Source organism: Chlorocebus sabaeus, chromosome 21 (assembly GCF_047675955.1).
Source record: "Chlorocebus sabaeus isolate Y175 chromosome 21, mChlSab1.0.hap1, whole genome shotgun sequence".
NCBI lineage: Eukaryota > Metazoa > Chordata > Mammalia > Primates > Cercopithecidae > Chlorocebus > Chlorocebus sabaeus.
The window spans coordinates 3,134,084-3,147,872 of NC_132924.1; the positions used below are offsets into that span (position 1 = coordinate 3,134,084).

The following is a 13,789-nucleotide window of genomic DNA, read 5'->3' on the forward strand; positions in this document are numbered from 1 at the left end:
CCATGCAAATAAAGAGAGTCTCATTACCTGGGCCATGGGTGGAAAGATATGTCACAATGCCTTCTGTAGGCAGAGTACAGGCTGGGGGATTAAATCCCCCACAGGGGCCCGGTGGCCCCTGTGGGCAAGGCATAGAGAAGAGAGTCATATAACCTAAGTGTGAAGAACAGTCATATGTCAAAATTCTCCCTGTAGGCAAAACTAAGGCAAGAGAATAAATTCACATCAACTAAGTGCTGGGTGCAGCAATACATCACCATTCAATTTGTCGGCTGAGTCCAAGCAGGAGAGTAAAATTGCTCAAGTGCTAGGCTGAAGCGTATGTCACAATCGCAGCTGCAGAAAGGTCCAGGCATGAAATTAAGAATCTTGCACATGTCCAGGTTCCAGGAATGACAGGCACCACCTCCTGTATGTTGAGTCTAAGTGTATGACCCACAGTCTCAACACTTTACTGAATCCATCCACTAGAGCTTCAATCCCTCCTGCAGACTATGTCCTTTTAATGGAGTCAAAGCCTCACAGATATGCTTGATCTTGTTCTGAAGGTCACCTACCCACCTATGAACCAAAGCCATGTATGAGTTAATTTTTCAACTTCAACTTTTTTAAGATGTGAGATTCAGAACCTCAACAGTGGCCTGTGTTCATGTAGAATGACAATTTTACTGTTGGCTGGGTGTATGTATAAGTATCATAATCTCACCTGTATTCCATGCTTTGTTAGGACACCCTCTGTAACACCTGAGGGCTTTATACAATATACATTAAAGTCACAATCTCCTCTAAGACTTTTGTGTTTATATGAACCCATGATTCTACCGGTAGCCCAAAGCTCAAATAAGAGAGTAAACATCTCTCCAATTCAATGTGTCTACATAGAACAGATCTAACCTGCCAGAATTAGAAATGAGTTGCCATTTCAACTGTAGCTAGATGTTTACATGTGACAATCACAGTCCAAACTGTGAGCTGTGTCAACATGTGAGAATAAGGACCTCCCCAGTGGGCACTGTCTATGTGTGTGAGGGTGACAATATTAACAGTTTGTGGGGTGTACATATGAGAAACATGACCTCACTTATTTAGTGTGCCCTGTGATGACACTCTCTGTACCACTTGAGGGCTTTATATGATATGTAAGAGTGGTAACTTTTTATGACCTTCATACAAAGAGGAGACTTATCATCTTACTTTCTTTCCTAAGTCTAGCTATGTAAGACAGTATCTCTTCTATTGGCTGGTTTGAAGTATGAGAGTAGTCAATACACCTGTGAGCTGGCTAAAATGTATGTCACAAACCCACTTGTGGGTTGTGAGAAGAATCATACCATGTAGGTTTTTGGCCAAGGATATGTCACAGTCTTCCCTTAGGGCAGAAATCAAGCAGGAGAGTCATATCACCTAGGTGCTCAGCCACAGATATGTTACAATCCTCTCCTGAAAGCAGAGCACACGCAGCAGAGTCATAGTGAAGTGGCTTCATTGTCTGGGGAAACACCCGAAGTTTGTTGTCCTGCTCTGAGAAGAGTAATGACTCGAACACACACACGGAATGAGTTTAAGGAGCAGAAAGTTTAATACACAAAAGACAGGAGAGAGGGAGAGAGCTTCCTCCTGTGGAGAAAGTGGGTCACCATAGCAGGTTTCCAGGTTTGGAGCAGAATGTGATCAATTTTATAGAGAGGCTTGAGGAGGTGGTGATTGATTTATATATGGCCCAGGAAATTGGTTTGACCAGGTGTGGCATTTACTTAGCACACGAGGAAACTGGCCCTCCCACACTAATCTTATTATGCAAATGTGGCCTCTACCTGGCCGGTACCATGACACCCACACACATGGTGACAAAGTAAAGGGAGAGGGAATCACCATTTTGAGTGTACTTGGCTTTTAGTACAGCTGCCTGCATTTACATATGCAAACTTCCAGCTTGTTTATCTATGCTTGCAGTTTGACTTTTCAGGCTGCTTTCTTTTAGAAAAGAAATGGTTTTTTGGTTGCTTTTCATTGAAGGAAAATTCCACCGAGAACTCTTGTACCCTTGTTAACTGCCTAAAATAATTTTTTTTAACTCCTATATTATTCACCCCTCAGAAGATGGTATTCTAACTGCTATTGGGGGTGTTGGACAATGAATCTTTCTGGCTACTTCCTGCTGAAAAGGGGTGTCGTGTGGGGGAACAGCAGCTGAGACTCCTCCTGAGGTTTATTTAAGTGTTCTCGGAAGAATGACATGTCCACAGGTGGTGCTGTTTGCAGCGCCATTTGGAGTTTTCTTCTAGGTAAAAAGAGATAAATTTTACAAGAAGTTTTAGAATATAGGGTTTTAACATGAGTATTAAGATTATTATTATTAGTGAGAGTATTATAGGTCATAACTATGACAGTAGAGTTTGATACCTATTAGTTATTTCAATAGATTTGTAATAGGGGTAGGCCTCCACTAGATGTTGCTATACATTACCAGAAACATTAATATAAAAGTAACATTTTTCTTTGAGAAACACATACATTTATCCCCTTGGCTTGCCATCAGGAGATAATTTTAGGTTCAGGCAATTTTTTATAACTTGCAATATGATTGAGAGAAATACGCTATTCAGTGGCTAAAGTAACTTGTGTTAATCTAGGCAATTTCTCTCCTTTATTAAGTTCATTCATGACTTCCACAGATTATCTTACAACATTCTTAAACTTTCTGACTTGTCTTAAATATCCTTCCTTTTAAAACCAGACTTTTTAGGATAAGAATTTACCATACAAGCCTTGCTTATAAAATCTCTCTTATTTATAACCTTCTTTCCATAGCTTAGAGTACATCATATTGCCAATCTTTAATAAAAAGTCCTATCAAGCTCAGTGATAGTATAACTTTCCTGCTTATTTCTTGTCTGTAACCATTACCCTTGCTATGAGGATAATAATTAAGCAAAGCAACTTTGACTAAATTTTTTCTACAATTATTCAATTATTATTCCTTTTATAAAAATGATAATTAGGCAAAGTATTATGGCAATTCAAATTTTACAAGTAGAATTCCACACTGTGAGTGCCATAGTGTATAGTTCTACTACAAATAGAGTGAGTTTAGCAGCTCCCACAAGAGTGATGTAGTAGATAATTTTTATTTATAAATTTTATTCGTCAAGATATAGAATTTCCCTTTGGGGTTCTATGAAGTTATGAATGCAATCCTATGAATACTTAAAATTTTCTTGTAAATATGTGTTAAAAGAGAAGTTTTAATAGTTGATGGCAATCTTGGAGAGGAAAAATAGAAATGACAAAAAGTATCCGATGACGTAGCAGTGAGTAAGATGAGTAGCCCTCAGTTACTTATCTTTTATGATTTTCAGCTTAAGATTTTCTATTTCTTCACACTGATATTCAGGACAGTCCTCTGGGCTTGTAAGGGGTTGCTCCCTCAGTTCTTCAGGCCTTGACTTGAGTGTGATGTATCCAAGAGTTGATATCTGTAATTTTTTTTTTTTTCTGAGATGGAGTCTTGCTCTGTCACCCAGGCTGAAGTGTAGTGGTGTGATCTTGGCTCACTGCAACCTCAGTCTCCTGGGTTCAAGTGTTTCTCCTGCCTCAGCCTCCCAAGTAGCTGAAATCACAGCCCCGCACCATGAGCCCAGCTAATTTTTGTATTTTTAGTAGAGACAACGTTTCACCATGTTGGCCAGGCTGGTCTCAAACTCCTGGCCTCAGGTTATTCGCCCACCTTGGCCTCCCAAAGTGCTGGGATTACAGTTATGAACCACCATGCCCAGCAGATACCTATAACTTTTATTGCCAAGGGAAGAGGGGGTTGAAAAAAGAACAGTGTAGGGCCCTTCCCAGCTTGGGCTTAAGGAAAGAGAGAGAGAGGTGTGAGATTTACTAATAGCAAATCTCCTGGGTTAAATAAAGGTGGTCCTATTTCTTGGGGTTAGGCTACTGCTAGTTGTGTTAATTTTTGTTGGAAGTGAGCTAGAGAGGTTACATACTTAACCAAATTAAGTTTTCTGTTTTAATAGAAAAATCATTGGTAAGAAAAGGCCATTTATAGAGCTTAGACCTAATTTTGTTTTTGTTTGTTTGTTTGAGACAGAGTCCCACTCCGTCTCCCAGGCCGGAGTGCAATGGCACGATCTCGGCTCACTGCAAGCTCCGCATCCTGGGTTCACGTCATTCTCCCACTTCAGCCTCCTGAGTAGCTGGAACTATAGGTGCCCACCACCATGTCCAGCTTATTTTGTTTCTGTATTTTTAATAGAGATGGGGTTTCAACGTATTAGCCAGGATGGTCTCGATCTCCTGACCTTGGGATCCACCTGCCTCGGGCTCCCAAAGTGCTAGGATTACAGGGCTGAGCCACCATGCCCGGCCTAGACCTAACTTGGAAGGCATATTTCTTACCCAAAGTAAGGCCATGGGAAGAAGAATGACAAGTTTTTTGAGGTGTCTCTTGATAATATTATTTGTTCTCTACCTTTACTGAGAATCGGGGTTTTTAAGCACAATGGAGACGATATTCTATGCCTAGCACATTTGAGACCCCCATGTGACAGCTGCCTTAAATGAGGGGCCATTGTCACTTTGAAGGTATTTAGGTAGACCAAAGCAGGGAGTTTGTTTGTTTTATCTTTTCCTGAGACAGAGTCTCGCTTTGTCACCCAGGTTGGAGTGCAGTGGTGCAATCTCAGCTCACTGCAACCTCTGCCTCCCAGGTTCAAGCAATTCTCCTGCCTCAGCCTCCTGAATAGCTACAGGTGTGCACCACCACGCCTAATTTTTTTGTATTTTTAGAAATGACGAGGTTTCACCATGTTGGCCAGGCTGGTCTCAAACTTCTGAACTCATGATCTGCTCGCCTCGGCCTCCCAAAGTGCTGGGACTACAGGCCTGAGCCACCGCGCCTGGCTGGAGTTATTTTATTAATTAACACTTTTGTTACCTTAGAGGCCTTTGGGCAAGGAAATGCTTCCACCCAGTTAGCAAAAGTATATACCCATAACAGAAGGTATTGGATACCCTTTGTCTTTGGCATGTGGGTGAAGTCTATCTGCCAGTCCTCCCCTGGATAGCTTCCTATTTTGGGGGTTTTAGGAGGAAGGAGCCACCTGTTCAGGGAATTATTTTTAAGACAGACTTCATGGGAATTAGCAACCTGTTTGACTGTTTTTAGTAAGTTCTCTCCTGAAAACAATTAAAGGAAGGAAGGTAATCCAAACAGTCATTTAAAAATATGATTAGTATGGCTACCGTTCTTGAAGACTCAAATGTGAGGCTTACTGGGGAGAAGATGAACCCCCCGCAATACACACATTGGTCATGCTTTAAACCAGTTTTCTTTCATGGAGGACCTAGTCATTACATGGGGCTGAGAGAGGTTTTGGAGGAACTGAAAATTTCGGGCCAGGGCACACCCTGGTGTTATCCAAAGGCTTCCGGACTAAAGCCAGCCTCTGACCATCCATCCAGGTGTTAGCAAAGAGAATCTCCAGCTATCCCGTTGCAAAATTTCTCCTTTTCTATCTGCAGTCACCATGTCTTTTATCTTTTCTGTGTATGCAATGTGTGGGAATTTTTACAATTCAGGGAAACAGTTCTGTTAGGAAACATCGGCAAATACCATAGTAACCCAATAAACATCTCTCTCTACACATCCTCTGGTGAGCACATGGTATTTCTAAGCCAACAGCACCCCCTAGTGGAAATAGAAATTCTCTCCATGAGGCACATTGTCACTCTTCTGCAATACACTGTAGCTTCCCAATTCTCTTTTTGCACTACTAAAAATCAGGCTCTATGCCCTTCTGTGAGTGAGAAAACGCTGCCTTTAACAATTAAGAGTAAAATGTCCTCCATAGCCAAATTTTAGTTTGAATACTGTCCTATCAGCAGAAAAATGCCATTAGATCCCTACTGTTCTTTAAGGCACCTATTCTGTCTTTAACTAAAATAGTACTCAATTAGTAAGGGGACTTTACATCCAAAAGTTAACCAGAATCATTTTCTAAGGGTAAATGATTTAGCATGGGGCATAAGAGTAGAATACAGAGTTCCATCTAGCACAATCCCTCCATTAAATGAGACTTACCCAAAGGCAACTATTACATACTCTTTCCCGAAATCCATTTTTTGGGGTGGCACACAGATCACACAAGTCTAGAAAGTCAAAGGGAAATCACAAGTGGACAAATAAGGCTATGTGGGTAATTGTGGCTAAAACCCATCACCTAGTTCATCTGGTTTCATGGCTTGGAGAGGTCACAGCCACAACCATGAGTGACACATTTAACATGGTGCCAGGAACCAAGGAGAGAAAAGAGTAGAGGTGACACTCCAACTGTTTTCCCCTTCACCCTTGGTCATACTCAAACAAAGGGAGACTAAAAGAACTCTTTTATTCTCACTTTTTCTAGATGGGCAACAGACCAACTTCAGCTTGCACCCTTCTAGAGTGCATTCTGTAACACTGGAACTTCTTTAACCTTGGGACTTTGAAGAATAAAGCAACTCATTTTCTTTTGCACAAGGCCATGGCATTTATACTAAACCTTTGCAAGCGTTGTAAGATCAACCCAGCTTTTTAAAAAGTCGTATCAGGCAGGCTTATAGAAAATTATTCACCAGAACTAGAAAAGCAAATTCCAGGGAAGCCGTCTGAGAATCCCCCTTATTGAGAGTCACCTCAAGTTCTCTTATTACAAGACCTTAGCCAAATAAAGGAAGACATAGGCTGATTTTCTGATGACCCCCAATAAGTATATAGAAGCTTTCCAAAATTTAACTCAGGTGTTTCACCTCACATGGAAGGATGTTACACTGCTCCTAAACCAAACCCTAACTGCAGCTGAAAAGCAGGCAGTTCTACAGGAAGCAGGGAATTTCAGAAATGAACAATATGTAGCCTACAATGCACTCAGGTATGAGAGGAGAGTCACATCACACAGGAGCTGGGCCAAGCAATATGTAGCAAATCTCCACTGCAGACAAGTCTGAAAAAATGAAGGGTTACATCAACGAGGTGATGAAATCAGAAATATAGCAAAATGATTCCTGTGGGCAAAGACTGAGCAGAAGAAATTACACCATGTATGTGATAAGCTTAGTAATACATCACTCTCCCTTCCTTAGGCATGATTCAAGCAAAAGAAAAGTCACATTACCTAGCTGTTAAGCCCAGAGTTATGTCACAATCTCTATTATAACAGAAGCCCAGGTAGGAGTCACATCAAATAGATGACGGTCCCAGAGGTATGTCACAATGCCTCTTGTTAGCAGGGTACAGGCATACCAACTCACATCACCTCGGTGCTGAGTTCAGCAATATGTCACAATGCTTTCTGAGAGCAAGGCCAAAGCAAAAGGGCAACATCACCTTGTTGTTGGGCCCAGTGATATGTCACAATGTTCCTTGTGGGCAAAACCTAGAAAGAGTCACATCAGCTAGGTGCTGGGCCTAGCAATGTTTTGATACACCCTGTAAGGAGAAACCAGGCAGAAACAGTCTTATTACCTGTGTGATGAGCAGAAAGATATGTCACAATGCTCTCTGTAAGCAGGGCCTAGGCAAGAGTTATATCACCTGGGTGTGGACCCAGCAGTATGTCACCACAGCCCATGTGGGCAAGGCACAGGCAGGAGAGCCACATAACCTGGGTGGTGCGTGCAGCAATGTGTCACAGGGTTCCCTGTGGGCAGTGCCAAGGCAGGAGAATAGATTTACATTAGTTAGGTCCTGGGTTCAGCAATGTTTCAATCCAATCTGTGGACTGAGCCCAGGCAGAAGAGTTGAATCACTCAGGTGCTGGGCAGAGGTATATGTCACAATCACAGCTGCAGGAATGTTCATAAATGAGATTAACAATCCTGCACATGTCCAGATTCCAGGTATGAGAATCAACACCTCTTTTATGTTGGGCCTAAGTACATGATTCACAATCTCAACAGTGGACTAGATCCATGGGCAAGAGCCTCAATTCCTCTCACAGACTGTTTTCTTAGTGGAGTCACAGTCTTTCAGGTATAGTGAATCTTGGTCTGAGAGTCAATAACCCACCTGTGGACTGAAATAAACAATGTTCAACTTTTGGCACTTTTTTGATTGTGGGATTCAGAATCTCAACAATGGGTTGTATTCATGTGGGAGGGTGACAATCATTACTGTTGGCTGGGTATGCTTATGAGTGTCACAATCTCACCTATGTCCTGAGGTCTATTAGAACATTCTCTGTCCTACTTGAGGGCTATGTACTGGGAGTTACAATCTTGTCTGAGACCTTCATGCTGGTATGGACCCATAATTGTACCTGTGGCCCTAAGCCCAGGTATGAGAGTCAACATGTCTCCAACTGGCTGAGTCCAGATAGAAGATGCCTTACCTGCCTGTGAGCTGGGTTTAGAAATGTTTCACCATTTCAACTCTGGCTGAATGTTCACATATGATAGTCACAATTTCAACTATGGACTGTTTGAGATTAAGAACCTCATCAGTGAGCTCCATCCTTGTGGGAGGGTGACAATACTAAGGGTTTTTAGGTGAGCATATGAGAAACACAACGTTACCTGTGTGCTAGGCTCTGCAATGACACTTTCTGTACCATTCAAGACTTTTACACAATATGCAAGAGTGGCATTTATAATTTTTATAAAGAGGAGGCCCGTGAACTCACCTATTTGCCTAAGCCTTGCTAAGAGACACAGGATCTCTGCTATTGGCTGGTTCAAGGTATGAGACTTATTATGCCATCTGTGAGCTGGGCCAAGATAAATGTGACAATTACACCGGTGGATAGGGAATAAGTAGAGTCACATAACCTGTGTTTTTGGAGCCAGGAATATGCCATAATCTTCCTGGAGGCCAGGGACTAGGCATCACCTGTTTGCTGGGCCGGGGAATATATCACACTGCTGTCAGCCAGGCCCAGGCAGGAGAGACACATCACCTGGTTGCTAAGCCCAGTAATATGTCACAATTTTCTTTGTGGGCAAGGTGCAGGCAGAAGAGGAGAGACACATTTCCTAGGTGATGGATAAAGAGATATGTCACAAGGCCCCATGTGAGCAGGGCCCAGGTGGTACTCCCCATTCCCTACATGTTGAGCCCGGTGATATGTCAGAATACCCAGAATACACAGGGTCCAGACAATAGAAAAATGTCACATTAGCTAGGTACTGGCCCAGCGATACATCACAATTTTTTTATTTTTTGCCAGAACCTAAGCAGTAGAGTCACATCACCTAGTTTCTGGATCCAGCGATATGTCACAGGACATGGCCCAGGCAAAAAAGTAAAATTATTTATGTGAAAGACCCAGAGATATGCTACATTGTCCTCTGTGTGTAGGACTAACAGAGAAGAAAAGTATTACATAACCTAGGTGCTCATGCCACCTGTTTCACAATCACCCCAAGTGGCAGGGCCCAGTCATGACAGTCACATCACATAGGTTCTGGACCAAGTGATATGTCACAATATTCTCTCTGTACAGTTTACAGGAAGACAGTCACATAATCTAGCTGATGGGCTTAGAGATATGTCAAAATAACCCCTGTGGTCAGAGACCAGACAGAAGGATTACCTCACCTGTGTGCTGGGTTTGGCAATAAGCCATCTTTCTTCTGTGGGTATGACCCTGTCAGAAGAGAGTCACATCACCTAGGTTTTGGTGCCAGAACTATGTCACATTTCTTCTTATGGGCAAAGCCCAGGTAAGATGGGAGAGTCACATCAAAGAGTTGATGAAGTCAGAAATATGTCACAATGCCCTCTGTGAGCAAAGCTCAGGCAGGAGACTCACATCACCTGGGTGCTGGGCCCAGCAATATGTCACAATGTCTTCTGAAAGTAGGGCAAAGGCAACATTAATGTCACCTTAGTGTAGCACAAAGTGAAATGTCACATCTTCATGGGGGTGGGCCTTAGAAAGATGGGAAGAGTCCCATCAGCTAGGTGCTGTACCCAGCAATAGGCAAAAATATCCCATCTGAACAGAAACCAGACAGGAGTCATATTACCTGGGTGATGAGTGCAGAGACACATCACAATGCTCGTGTAGGCAAGGCCAAGGCTGAAGAGTTACATTACATGGGTGTTACACTAAGCAGTATGTCACAATGGCCCAGGTGGGCAGGGAAAAAATAGGAGAATCACATACGCTGAGTTTTGAGCCCAGGGACACCCCAGTGTCCCCTATAGGCAGAGACATTAAAGAAATGGTGACTTACATCACTTGGATGCAAGGCCCAGGGATATTCCACCATCTCCCCTGTGGGCAGCACCAAGGCAGGAGTATGGAGTCACATGTGCTGGGTTCAGTGATATGTCACAATTGCACCTATGGACTGGGCCCAGACTTGAGAGTCAAATCACTCAAGTACTGAGCAGAGCCATATGCCACAGTCACACCTGCAGGATGGTTTAGAGATTAGATTAACAATCTCACACATGTCCCAGTTCTAAATCTGAGAGTCAACACCTCCTGTATGTTGGATCTAATTACAAGAGTCACAATCTCAATGGTGCACTCAACTTGTTTATGAGAGTCTGAGGTTTTCCTTCAGACTATGTACCCTTACTGGAGTCACAAGACTCACAGATGTGCAAAATACTGTGAACTGAATCCACATATAAGAGTCAAGTTTCCAGGCTGGGGGTGGTGCCTCATGTCTATAATTCCAGCACTTTGGGAGGTCAAGGCAGGACTTGAGGCCAGGAGTTTGAGAGCAGTCTGGGCAACATGGTGAAACCCTGTCTGGAGTAAATATACAAAAATTAGCTGGGCGTGGTGGCACATGCCTGTAATTCCAGCCACTCAGGAGGTTGAGGCACGAGAATTGCTTGAACCCAGAAAGCGGAGGTTGCAGGAGCTGAGAGTGCACCACTGCACTCCAGCCTGTGTATCAGAGTGAGTGAAACTCTTAAAAAAAAAAAAAAAAAAGTCAAATTTCCAACTTTTGACTGTTTTCATGAGGGAGACTCAGGACCTCAACAGTGTGCTGTGTTCATGTGTAAAGCAACAATTTTTACTGTTGGCTGGGTGTGTATATGAGTGTCACAATTTTGTCTGTGTTCTAGGCTCTCTCAGTACCACACAAGAGCTTTCTACAGTATTAAGGAGAGTTGCAAACCACTCTATGACCTTCATGATGGTATACACCCATGATTGTACCTGTGTCTCTAAGCCCCGGTATGAGAGTCAGCATCTCTATCACTGGCTGGTTCCACATAAAAGAGGACAGGCATGGTGGCTCATGCCTGTAATCCCAGCACTTTGGGAGGCCGAGGCAGGTGGATCACTTGAGGTGGGGAGTCCGAAACCAGCCTGGCCAACATGGTGAAACCCCATCTCTACTAAAAATACAAAAATTAGCCCGGTGCAGTGGGGCACATCTGTAATCCCAGCTACCCAGGAAGCTGAGGCAGGAGAATCAATTAAAGCCGGGAGGTGGAGGTTGCAGTGAGCCGTTATTGAACTACTATACATCAGCCTGGGTGACAGAGTGAGATTTTGTCTCCAAAAAAATAAAATAAATAAAATAAAAATGAAAAATAAGAGTCCTCACCTGCCTCGGAGCTAGATTAGAAATGAGTCACCACCCCAACTACAGCCAGATGTTCACAAATAACAGTCACAATTTCAACTCGATCCACATGTGAGATTCAAGACCTTACCAGTAGGCTCTGTCCATGTGTGAGGGCAAAATCCTAATGGCTGATAGAGTGTGCATATGAAAAACACAATCTCACCTGTGTCCTGGGTCCTGTGATGAGACTGTCTGTACCACCTGAAAAAGTTATATATGTGAGAGACTGGTAATCCACTATGATATTCATACAGAGGAGATCCAGGCTCTTACTCATTTCCCTAAGTCTAGCTTCAAGAAACAGTATCTCTCCTATTGGCTGGTTTGAGGCATGAGAGTTATCATCTCACCCATGAGCTGAACAAGGATATATTTTACAATCCCACCTGTTGATAGAGAGTAAGCAGGAGCGTGACATCTCCTGGGCACTAGGCCAGGAATATGTCACAATTTTCCCTGATGGCAGGAACCAGTCAGAAGAGTAACATCAGCTGGGTGATCAGCCAGGGATATGTTACAATCCTGTTCTGAAAGCAGGGCACAGGCAGCAGAGTCACAGCATCTGGGTGCTGAGCCCAGAGACATGTCACAATGCTCCCTGGGAGCAAGGCCCAGGAAAAGGAAGCACATCACCCTGTTGCCGAGTCAATGTTATTGTCACATTCTCCCCTGTGGGCCAGGTGCAGGCTGTAGAGGAGTCACATCTCCTTGGTGAGGAATACAGAGATATGTCACCAGGGTCTTGAGAGTCATAGGGCTAGAGCCCTGTTTGCAGGGCATAGGCAGGTACCTCCCAAATTCTACATGTTTGGCCCAGTCATATGTCACAGTACTCACATGTAGGACCCATGAAAGAGGAGAGTCACATCACCTAGGTGCTAGGTCCAGTGATACATCACCATCCTACATGTTGGCAGAGACCAGGCAGAAGGAGAAGGCCACATCACCTAAATCATGAATGTAAAAATATATCATAATACCCTCTGGGCAGGACCCATGCAAGAGAGTCACCTTGCTTAGGTATTGGACCCAGCCATATGTCACATGCAGTGTGACAGTAGGTAGCTAGTCTGGTATAAGCAGGGCAAGAAAGGGCGCCCCACTCCACACACATCAGAAATGTCAGGTGGCAATCAGGTAATGGCCAGGCAGTTAACTGTCTCGCTAAAGTAATAATTGGTGACAGCTGTTGCCAGGGAACAGCAGTCTCCTAATAGAAAACACCTAAAACTGGTCATCAGTAGCTTCCCAGTGAGATCTCAGGAGTTGGGTGGGTTAGGAGAACTAATGCAAGACCCCAGAAGTATGCCAACACATAAAATCCCAAGAGAAGAGAGTCACATCATGACAGTAATGGCAACAGAGATATGACACACAATGACCCTGTAGGCAGGGCCCAGGCAGGAGAGTTACATCAACTGGGTGTTGGACCAAGTAAAATGTTACAATGGCTCCTGTAGGCAGGGCACAGGCAGGAGAGTCACATAACCCGGGTGTGCTGCCCAGCAATGTGTCACAATGTCCCCTGTGGAAAGCACCAAGGCAGTAGAGGAGACTCACATCACTTGGGTGCAAGGTCCAGCAATCTGTCAAGATGCTCCTGTGGGAAGTACCAAGGAAAAAGAATAGAGTCACATCACCTAGGTTGGGGTTCAGCAGTATGTCACAATTTCCATCTGCGGGCTGGGTGCAGGCAAGAGTCTAATCATTCAGGTGCTGAGAAGAGGCATATGTCATAATCACACCTGCAAAAAGGTCTAGGGATGAGATTAACAATCTTGCACACGTCCTAGTTCTTGGTAAGAGAGTCAACATCCCCTGTATTTTCTTTCTAAGTATACAAGTCACAATATTAACAGTGGATAGATTCATGCATGAGAGCCTTGATCTCCCCTGTGGACTGCGTACCTGTAGCAGAGTCACAGCCTCACAAATGTGCAAAATCTTGGTCCTGAGTCACCCATCATTCTGTGAATGGAATTTATGTAGGGGAGTCAATTTCCCAACTTTCCACCACCTTCAGATGTGATATTCAGAACCCAAGCAATGAACTGTGTTTATAAAAGATGACAATCTTTACAATTGGCTGGGTATGTATACAAGTAACACAATCTGACCTGTGTGCTGGGCCCTGTTGAAAACACACTCTGTACCACCCAAGGGCTTTAGAATGTGGCAATCTGTTGGCCAGGCGTGGTGGCTCACACCT

The 13,789-nt window shown here is 43.6% G+C and overlaps 1 long non-coding RNA gene across 2 annotated transcripts in view; it reads right to left on the bottom strand.

Annotated features, from left to right (window-relative positions):
* The window catches only part of LOC103226016 (uncharacterized), a 53,911-nt gene that overhangs the window by 5,509 nt on the left and 34,613 nt on the right, over window positions 1-13,789 (bottom strand). For both annotated transcript variants that reach the window (XR_012090152.1, XR_012090155.1), the window contains one exon: window positions 28-13,180. This is a non-coding gene — a long non-coding RNA (uncharacterized lncRNA). The remainder of the gene's footprint in view (window positions 1-27; window positions 13,181-13,789) is intronic.